Source organism: Jaculus jaculus, chromosome X (genome assembly GCF_020740685.1).
Source record: "Jaculus jaculus isolate mJacJac1 chromosome X, mJacJac1.mat.Y.cur, whole genome shotgun sequence".
Taxonomy (NCBI): domain Eukaryota; kingdom Metazoa; phylum Chordata; class Mammalia; order Rodentia; family Dipodidae; genus Jaculus; species Jaculus jaculus.
The window spans coordinates 136,094,633-136,106,287 of NC_059125.1; positions in this window are offsets into that span (position 1 = coordinate 136,094,633).

An 11,655-nucleotide genomic window follows, 5' to 3' on the forward strand; every position below is an offset into this window, starting at 1 on the left:
TATATATTGGATGTCAGACTAATATGTGGAACCCTTAAGAGGACCTTAGGGGGAGCACCTGAATCAAAGGGCCCTGGAGAGACTGAGAAGAAACCAAACCTCAAATTCCTCCTCTTTATCTTTCTTCTTTGGATTTTTCTGCTTTCTTTCCCTTGGCGCTGGACTGTAATTTCCTGTATCAGTTTGTGGTCTACAGTCACAATGTGCTGTTGATCATAGATACCTACTAGATCTCCCAAAACATACAAGATGGACTTCTGTCAGTACATTTGTTTACCCATCAGAGATTAATGGCAACAACCTACTGTTGAAGACACCAAACACTATTGGCACAGACCATGGAGAGACCTGGTTGGAATCTGGAGGAGAGCCAGTGCCAAGACATTTAGCCTATCTGGTGCTGGAAGGAGCTACATGAGCTCCTGGGGGAATGTGGCCAACATCTGTCCAAGCAATTCAAAGTCTAAGCAACTCACACAAGTTCAATAGTGGCACACAGCCATGGTGGGTAACTAATGGCTCTTGGATTGGCTAAAAGATCCTCTCACTGGAAAGAAACCATATCTAGAACTGGGAAACAATTCAGAATCATATCCAAATAATGATGCTGCTTTCTATTTTCAAGCTCCCACTAACCTTAGATTGTAATAGTGTCTAAAACCTTTTAATTTTTTCACAGAGATATTGCCTCTACCCGCCCCCCCCCATCCACAATGAATTACTCACAATCCCCATAGGGTTGACCTGTATCCATAAGGAGGAAGGTCTCTTCAGAATAGGGGCAGGGAGGTTGAAAGGATGGTACAAACATGTGCTGTTTATATACAAAGTATGCCCATATATTAAATAAATAAATAAATAAATAAAAGGGATGGAAGGATGGCTTAGCAGTTAAGGCATTTGCCTGCAAAGCCAATGAACCCAGGTTCGATTCTTCAGGAACCATGTTAGCCAGATGCACAAGGGGGCACACAAATCTGGAGTTTGTTTGCAATGGCTGGAGGCCCTGGTGCACATGTGGGTGATCTCTCTCTCTCTCTCTCTGCCTTTTTCTCTCTGTTGCTCTCAAATAAATAAATAAAAATAAACAAAAAATTACAAAATGATAAAAATAAAAAACGTTGCTCTCAGTATGATAATTTGTAAGTGTATATATTGTTCTTTGATAATCTCCATTTTCTGCCCACATTCATCTTTTTCTCACACAGTCCCCAGGCTTGTCTGAATCACGTAAACTTTCTATTTCTAAAATAAAGTTCATGTGTACATATATTCTTCATACTTCTGTGTAAGTTCGTTAGATACATGTTCTCACTCAACCCAATGTACTCTCAAAGTTGGTATACAGGCAATGCTCTACAGTCACAATGTCCTGTTGATCATAGATACCTACTAGATCTCCCAAAACATACAAGATGGACTTCTGTCAGTGAACTTGTTTACCCACCAGAGATTAATGGTAACAACCTACTGTTGAAGACACCAAACACTATTGGTGAACATCGACTTCTGGATCCTATCTCACTAGTGTTACAAAGCATGGGTGTACTTCATGTCTGATTCCCCATAGAATTCTGTGCTGTTAATACAGTGCTTTATTCATGTTAGCCAAGTCCATTACCAAAGGAATACCTCTAAGACATTGTCTCACTGTAACCTCCCTCCATGTTGCACTCAGTCACAGACCCACTGGAAACATTTACCAACAAGCCATGTAAACTCATTTGTCCCCCTCTAAACAAATTCTTAGTTTATTTTCACATTTTAAGGAGGAAGGTATAGGGTGCCTCATCTCCCAAACTCCCCTGAGGAGCTGGCGGGGATGATGAAGTCAGGCTGCTCTAATGTTGCCCAGTGTCTTCCCAGGGAGGCCTCGTCAGGGACAACAGTGTGGAGCCGGCGGTTCAGCGTGCACACAACCTTGCTCACACATGTTCTCTTCTTAATCACAGCAGCACCAAAACTTTTCTTAATTATGTCCTCTGACTCTTCCACCTGTCTTGTCTGGCTTCCTCTAGGTTCCAGTTGTCCTCCAGGAAACCTGAAGAGCCAGATTCCACTTCAGCCCCTGCCCTCGGAAAGCCAGCCCACTAAGTTAGGAGAAGGACCAAGGGAAGTACGATGGACATTGAGAAGAACGTGTTCTCTCAGTAGAAAATGAGTTTTCCTTACCTCCTCCGCAGACCACTCCTAGGACTCAGTGGCAGCCAACTGACTGGATAGTGCTCTGAGTCGGTGCCATGGAAACACTATGACACAGACCCACTCCATGCAACAGGAAGTGATGCATAGGAAGTGACAAAGGACCACTTCCGGTCATGGGCAGGCTCTCATTGACAGCTGGTCCAGGTTGCTAAGAAACCTGTGTTCTAGAGTCAGTAAAAAGGGTTTGGAATCCCTCACTGCACTCACACAGAGGCCCAAGTACCCTGCTCCTTCTTCAGTCTGCTGCACACAGCCCTTCATGCCTGTCACTCTCATAATAAAAAATGAGCAACACCCCTTCACAGATCCTTCCTCTCCTTACACTTCTCCTCTTCCTTCCCCAACTTGTTTGATCATTATATTATATTGTTTGTTACTGATTATTTTTTTGATCACCATGTTTTTTACTGTCACACTGGAACTGGTAGTCATGCAGTCATTAAAAGCAGTGTTAATCATTTTTCTATTTTCTCCTCAATTTCTCCTGGGCCCTGGCAAATGTGGTGGTAGTGGGCAGATGGCTATCTTCTTATGAGTGGATCTTGGTTCTTCTCAGTTTTCACTGCCTTTTCTAAAATAAAGTAGATTCTCCAATGAAGATTAAGAACTGATTGGGTTAAAAGGGGGTATGGAAAGTTATTTTAGAAATTTTTAGTGTATAAATCCACTTTTCTTCTCCAGAGTGTAGTGACTGTTTCTCTCTGAAGGCCATGAGTTTCCTGCACATGGTCTGCTGACTTGGTTTCTGTTACCAGATATGTGTTCTCTCCCACTGCCTGGGCTTTCTTTCCAGTCAGTGAGGAGTTGGATGCCCACAGAGGCTGTGTGCCACTATTGAAAAAGTGTGTACTTCATGTCAGGCTAATTGATTTTATAATCTGCAGGGTGCCTGGATTAAACATGCTGTTGGTGGCCATTGTCCTCCAACAACTCCCATAGGGCTTTGAAGCACCATGATTTGTCAGGAGGGTTATTTTTTTCTCTTTTGGTGCTAGTGTGATATTAACGCATCCTGTGATTGCAGTCTGTCTTGTCTTCAGCAATATGGACTTACATTTTAGTTTTGGTTGGTAGTTAAGTGTTTTGGAAATGGACTACATTGTCTTGTGAACCTCACGAGTCTCTCTGTCCAAGAACTCACAGTGGGGGACAGCCCAGCTCTGTGCCTGAGAATTACCAACCAAAACCTCAATGAAATTTGCATTGACATTTGTTTCTTTGTGTGTTTTTTTCAAGTTATGGTATTACTCTATCCCAGACAGACTAGGAATTTATTATGTAGTCTCAATTGATGGCCTTGTACTCATGGTGATCTTCCAAAAGCTCACTCTATGTGCTAGAATTAAAAGCATGTACCACAAAACCCAGCAGCATTGGGATTGGATCATGGATGTTTTGGGGCTAGGGAGGGAATGTCAAGGTTTGAATGTCAATGTATGTTCCCCCCTAGCCTCAAGGATATTTGATTAGGGTTAGCCTTCCTATGTAAGACTGTGCTAGCCTGCTGAGTAAGAGGCTTTTAACTAGGGGGTGAATCACTGGGTGTAAAGAACCTTTGGGAATGGGATCTTCCAGCTCTTCTTTGCAGATGCCAGGATCTTTATCACCTAAGACCTGCTATAGGATATGTACTTGACATAATGTCAAGTCTCTAATTTTGATTCACCATTTTTTTACAATACTATGGGTCCTAGATCCCATGGAAAACACTGCCAGTTGATAGCTTTTCTTCCTTTTTTCCATGATTATTTAACCCATGTTTGGTGGTTAGTTTCAGGTATCCCCTATAACCTTGTGTGTTCTGGGTGTGAGGTCCCCATGTGGTGGCAATGTGGGTTTTGTTTCCTCCTTGAGCCAATGTATTGTTAGGGCCTGCTTGTATCATATGTATTATAGAAAGCTTCTCTTGGTTGGGTGCTTTCCACCAACTACTCAATGCTGACCACAATGGTAAAAATGTCACCAATAAGTGGGGTCATTGTTCCTAGAGAAAAAACTGAAGCTTTGGTCATTTGAAGCAGATTTGAGGGAGACATGTGGATGGATTTCAAACCTTGACCTAAGAGTTATCTTGCAGTGTTGCAAGTACAGATTTATAGACTCTTCAGAGTTGAAAAGTAAGAATGCAGTTAGAACTATGGATTGTGAGGTTTGGCTTATCAGGGTGAGAAAGAGCTTGATTTTTCGATGGACTTGGAAAGAAGCATTTTGTGTGAAAGGCTTGTTATGTGTGCATCCTGTTAAATTTTGCATGGTTGAGTTACATCAAATGGACTGGAGTGAGTAGAGGATATGGTAAAGGGAGAAATGAATTTTCATTTGAACCTGCTGCCCATTCATCTGCAATTTTTTTAGTGATGACAGCCATTGAGTTGGGCCAGCTGATCTGCATTAGGAAATCAGAAAGAATTCAGAATCTTTGGAAGGGGCCTGAAGAATTGTCTTGCTCTTCAAAGTTTGCTTTATAATCCCCCTTGTATTAACATAATTTCAGTTTACTTGGTACTATGGAGTATAACAAATGTAGGAAAGAGAGGGTCATTGAATTTTCACCACATACTTTTTTTTTAAATGGCCATCGGCATCATATAGCAAGCTTGTTGAGTTATCTGTGCAGAGACCTGCCCAAGCCATAAAGATGAACCATGGCTTGTAGTTAAGACCCAGTTGAGATACCAGAATTATTGGGTGGCTGGCAAGGAGTTGTTCCAACATCAGAGGAAATATTTCAAGACTGTGAGTATCCTAGCAGTACAGGAAGTATTGGAACTTTGGAGGCTCATTGCTGGTTAGAATTATCAGAGTTGGAGAAATGTCACTGGTTATAATTACTGGAATTGGTGACTTGTCACTGGAAAGAGTTGACAGACTTGGAGCTACAGTGTGCGATGCTGGCCATGTATGTATTAACACTTGAATTGGTTCAATTTTTCTTTGTTATGACGAATACATGGGGACTTTTAAAGTTGCACTGGATGCATTGCATTTTTTAAAATTTTGTTTATTTTTATTTGACAATGACAGACGGAGAGAGAAAGGCACACAGAGAGAGAGAGACAGAATGGGTGTGCCAGGGCCTCCAGCCACTGCCAACGAACTCCAGATGCGTGCTCCCCCTTGTGCATCTGGCTAATGTGGGTCCTGGGGAATGGAGCCTCGAACCGGGGTCCTTAGGCTTCACAGGCAAGCGCTTAACCACTAAGCCATCTCTCCAGCCCATGCATTGCATTTTGATCATGGATTGTTATCAGTTTGTGGTTGTTAGGGGTAGAATGTGGTGGTTTGATTCAGGTGCCCCTCATAAACTTGTGTATTCTGAATGATAAGTAAGCAGTTGGTGGAAATTGGGGAATTGGATCCTCCTGGAGGTGGTGTATGGTTGGGGGTGAGCTTATGGGTGGTATAGCCAGCTTCCCCTTGACAGTGTATGACACAGTCTTCTGTTGCACTTACCCACTTCATGTTGGCTAGGTGGTGATCCACCTTCTTCTGATGCCATTATTTTCCCCCTGCCCTTCATTGACCTTCCCCTCAAGTATGTAAGCCAAATTAAAACCATTACTTACAAAAGCTGTGGTTCACATGTTTTCTGCAGGCAACATGAAGCTGAATTTAATGCCATTCAGTGTCCCTCTTCATCAAAATATGAACATTCTCGGATGATAGAATAACAGATAGCCCATGATACAAGTTTATCCCATATAAACCAAAATGATAAGGCCAAGGGAAAGTAGTAGTCCACGTCCTAATGCCCTGTTTGAAAATGAGATCTCAGGAAGATGTTCCTTCTTGTGACTTAAAAAAGTATATTGATTTTTGCTCCTCTTATGCTCTGGTATCTAGATGATAAGTTTCCTGGTATATATTAAGAAATTGTTTTTTCATGGTTAGAATAAAGAATGACATAAGCCATAGGATATATGCATTCACTGTTGTTTACTAACCCAATGAGCAAGTACTCAATATTTCCTATGGAATGCGTATTTCAATTTGGAATTGCATTTTCTTGACCCTAAGAGAATATAATGATATTTGAATAGGAAAATCATTGAAAACCTGAATCATTGTCATAAATACTTTGAGAAAGGAAGGTAGAGAAACAACAAGTATTGCATATTTCTTGGTTTGCCTTACTCTAAGAACACCAACTCCAAGATGTCCAACCTACTACTGTTAGACTTGAGTGCCCAGAAAGATCTGTGAAGGTAAGTTATGCCTGATTTTCTCTTGGAAGATGTTTGCAGTGGCAATTCAAGGCTGTAAAGAGTCTGGCAGCTAAACTCTAACTGGAGTGAAGGAGAGGAGAGTTAGTGGTGCTCTGTTGAAGCCTACCCTTTGTAAGTGTGCTTCATCAAAAGCCTAGCCCTGCATGTAGGCTAGGAAGGAAATCAGTGGACCTGGGTGGATCCAAGGAGATCAAGTACCCTTCAAAAACAAGAACAAAAAATATCCACATACCAATGACATGGCACACAATTCATGGATAAGTTTAGAATAAGGGATCTTTTGTCAGTGGACAATGGCCACCTTACCATTTTATTATTACTATACAAAATGGTGAGGAACCATGGTGATTACAGTTTACAACACTGATTTCATTTCATTCTTACTATATACAGTGGTCACTGGTGTCCTACGTTGTCATGTCATCTTCTTACTTTGACACCATGTGTCACTAAGCATCACTCTGCTCTGGATACTGTGTATACACCTCAGAATAAAATTGTCTCCCTTAGGACTCAAGGGAAGAAAGGGTGAGATGCTACTTAAGATGCCTTTTGGACTGTTCTTGTGAGAGTTTGAAAATGCTAATTGCTAACAGACTTGTATTTGAAAGCTTGGCTTATGAACTTTCTAAGGGTAAGAGCTACTGCAGAAACTTGTTATAACTGGGCTACTGTCATAAGGGCTGACTATGTTCTGTGGCCTAGGCCCAGAGAAATTGATCAAGGTTAAATTTGTAATGGACTAATATGCTTGGATAAAGATTTGGGACTGAGAGGTTTAAGATTTTAAGTTGGGACAATTCAAGCAAGTTTAAAATTTACTGCCACAGTGACTGGTTTTAGAGTACTGATGCTGCTATTGTCAAACATATTCACACTGTAAGGAAGATGGCAAAGTGTTTTACAATAAAACAATGGAGAGGATGCCAGAGGGAAGTCTGAATGATAAAATTGCAAACTCTTTCACAAGTAGTTGAGTGAAAGGAAAGAACTTGTTCTTCAGCTCAATATTTTTTTGTCCATGAATTGAGTATATGGCTGTGGGGACTGGAGGAAGGCTTAAAAAGTAAGACATGCTTCCCTGCCAAATGTAAGGACCTAGGTTTGATTCCCCAGTATACATGTACACCAGATACATAAGGTGGTGCATGCTTCTGGAGTCCATTTGCAGTGACTGTAAGCCCTCGTCCACCCATTCTCTCTCTCTTGTCTAATAATAATAATAATAATAATAATAATAATAATGAAAGAAGATTTTCCTGGCTATTCATCCCAGATGGAGGGGAAGAATTGTAAAATGCAGAAACTGTCAGTCATTGGTAATGATATTAGACTTGAACTGCAGATATTTGATGTTTTTTGATGGTTATTGAGTTTGCATGCTTCCACTCCCTCCTTGCTAGGCCTTATATTAGTTGAAAGTGTTTACTCTGTTCCTTTATATGTTGAAAATATATGAATTGTTTGATTTTAAAGAACTCCCAGCTAAGAGACAATCTTAAATCTCAGTTTAGACTTGAGATTTGAGAATAGCTTTAAGTTGGTAAAGCCTATGTGGACCTATGAAGTTGGAGTGAATACAATTTGCAACATGAGATGGATATAAATCTACTGAGGGACAGAAGCAGAATTTAATGTCATGAAAGGTTGTCCCCCAATGCCTTTAAGAGTTTATTAAAGCTTGTGATTTGGAACTCCATCCTCCTGGCTGGAGGAAGTGTCACTGAGGGTTGTTCCTACGGTCCTCCTCTAACATGTGAGAGTGGATTTGCAATTCTTTTCTAAACATATGCAAGGTTTGGAAGTTTTGATGAAGTTCTTCCTTGTGTTCCTGAAGTGTGTGTGCTGGTGGGGTGGTGGTTTCTTTTTGCTTTTCTATGCCTTTGTCTGTACTTTGATCTGTGTAAGAGGTGCCAATTGTTTCTCTTTTTTGCCATTATGGAACTTCCCATGAATTATTAAGCTTCAAATCAATTTTCTGCCTTCCATAACAGTGGCTCTTTTGAAAGTACATCTCAGTTACCTGAAACACTGTAATACATACATCATGCTGAATTTATGTATAATTATATACTTATTCATGAATCCATTATCAGAATATTTTTGCTTCTATGTCTTTTTATGATAAATATTTCTTTGACTAACCTAGAGCACAGAGCAACTTTTGTCATGCTCATTTTGTATTATGATTGTTTAACCATAAGAAGCATTTTTGTGTAGTACACTGGATTTATTCATGTTCTGATGAACTGTCCATATTTTATTGTAGAAACAAGTGGTATTTAATAATCCCAACAACAGGATACAAGAGTTTCATTTTCAGCACAGGCAGAGCAATATTTATGTGCACGTAATTTGTTTATTCTCTGGCTCCCTTCTAACACCCTTCCTGATATTACAGTACTTTTGGCAGTAGAGAGGACAACACAAGTCAGGGGGCTACACTACAGGCTGCAAAAATCATGTCACAATTCAGGTTGCATTCAGTTCTACTTCATATGCCACCATAGACTTTGTCAACTATTACATTGTTCCAAAGTCCCATGTTGTATCTGATATTTAAGACTCACACATGCAAAACTAAAACAGATGCTACATACATTTAAAAGCATCCTGACACAGAGTATACATTCCCATTGCAAAATGACATAAAAGCAGACACTGGACCAATGCAAAATCCATCACTAGCTGGTAAACAAACGTTCTCTGCAGTGGAAGTGCAACATATGTAAGCAGTGAGGAAAGGCTCTGGATTCTGAATTCCACCGCTCCAAGCAGGATCGTTGCAGCCTGGGAAAAACTCTTTCCCAAGCCAACAGCTGTTTCCCATGTAATCAAACATGTTTGGGTCTACATTGCAGACCACAGCCCATCTTCACAGCTTCATACAGTGGCCTTACTTGAACTCCACACATGCATTTCTACACCATGTTTCATACCACACATCACCAGCAGCTTCTGGACCCAATTCACCATAATGCCATGGCTTGACTGGGCTTCCAAACAGGAATATCAACCTTTTTTTCAATTGCAAATTTCAAATAACAAATAGTGGCCATTTTCAAACAACAAAGCCATGTTGTATTTCATGATATGCTTCAGTGCATTTTTCATGATTCCAAAACCAGAATTATGTGTGAGTCATACTTAAATTTGTAACTTGATGGTTAAATAAATGCCATTGAAGAGAAGCATAATCCTCCACCAGGCTTCTTTCAAGCCACCTACTTAAAATGGTTCACATTCAGGGCATCATTTCCATTGTTTCAATTCAAAAGAGTTGGCCCCCCTCAAAGAACAATACAGCTTAGGTTAACTAAAACTATGTCTATAGCTATAAACTTGATTTGATTCCTGCTGGGATAAACACTTCATCTTACATATCTTCTGATCACTGTTTTTTCTCTTCTTTTTCTTTTTCTTTTCTTTTCTTTACTTTTTTTTTTTTTTTTTGGAAGCACAGCTTAAAATTTAACCATGATGAAACTCTTTGAGAATGGGCAGAAGAATACACTAATACACCTAACCATTCTGCCAGGCACTCACTTCCAATACTTTTCTCATTTTACCTTTTAAAAGTGCATGGGCCAAGCTTTCAACTTCCACAATTATCTCTGATGCTAACATCAAACCCTAACCAAATAACCCAGAAAATTCTGTTTACAACCCTGCAAGACTTGTCTTGTCCAAAGCACCAAATCCTTCCATACATCTCCTGTAAACATATTCCACAATACAAAATGATTCATCATAGCAACAACCTCACTTATCAAGATCATTTTATTCTATTCTCATAACATTCCCAATGCTGGTACATACAGTGGACAAGAAACAACTTATTGGAAGAATGGCTTCATTGCTGGTGTGTAAAAATCATGGTAAGTATCATTAAAATGCCAGAAGAAGCTTGTTCACTTCCAAAGATCTGCAAGAGAAAGACACCAGCAAAAGTGATCCAACAGGAACAGCAGAGTGCAAAGAGTTCTTTACACTTACTTAGTAGGGACAGATGAAAGGACTGTCCCCAGTGACTCACCTCTTCCCAGCAGGCTGTTGGAAACATAAGAAGAAAAAATGAAACAATAAAAAATCCCAGAGGGTACAGGTGACAAACATTCACGTACACAGCACCAAAATCTCAAGAGGCAGTGGACTGAGGAAGGTGTCAAAGGTGTTGGAGGGCTATAGGGAGAGGATGGGGTACGGGCTGTTGTGACACATGAGAGATTCTGCAATAGTCCCCTAGTGCAACAGTCTAAGGACAATGTTATGGGAAGGGATATGTAATAGTAGGTATGGGATTCTGATAGATAGTTCAAGAGTATACAAGGACTAGTACCCACCACATTATCATAAGAGACCAGGCATTTAGCTGTATGTCTATTTCAGTGAGCAAACAACTGCATGAGTAGGAAAAGGTAAAGAGATAGAAGGGATCCTGAAGGGGCATGGCATAGCATCAATCAGAAGAAGCTGAGGCAGTGAGATTTATGTGCAAGAATGTTCAAGGATTTGGGAAGAGGAGTTGTGGAAAAGTAGGTGACAGTGTTAGAGAGACTGCATAAGAGGACCCAGGAAATCTCTCAATTCTAAGACACTAGGCATAGAACTCTTATCTTCACTGGAACAAGAAAGCTGGTGAGGAAGAGGTGGAGGAGTGTAAGGAGAGAGAGGGTCCATGAAGGGGTTTGGCAAATTTGCATCCAGAGAGGCTCCTTCAGAAAAGTGTATTTGCTGTAGGCTGAGGAACAGATAGGGCAGGGTGATATGTGTGAAGTAGAGTTAGGGATTGCACTCTCTCCTCCTTACTGAACTGCAGGAAAAAGCCTTTTTTAAAAAAAATATAACTTTTTAATTTTTTATATATATTTTTATTTTAGAGAGAGTGAGAGAGGGAGGAGAGAGGGAGAGAATTGGTATGCCATGGCCAACAGTCACTGCAATAAAATAAAATGCCAGACAATCATGCCACCAAGTGGGCATGTGTGACCTTGCACTTGTTTCACCTCTGTGTGACTGTCTTGTATGGGATCTGGAGAGCAGAACATTGCTCCTTATGCTTCACAGGCAAGTGCCTTAATGGCTAAGCCATCTCTCCAGCCCAACACAGGCTTCTTAGAAAACTGGACCTGTTGCCAATCAGAGCCTCCCTGTGACCAGAAGTTGTTAAAGGTCACTTCCTATGTGAAGGTGCGTGACTGCGTCATAGTAGTTCTGTGGCACA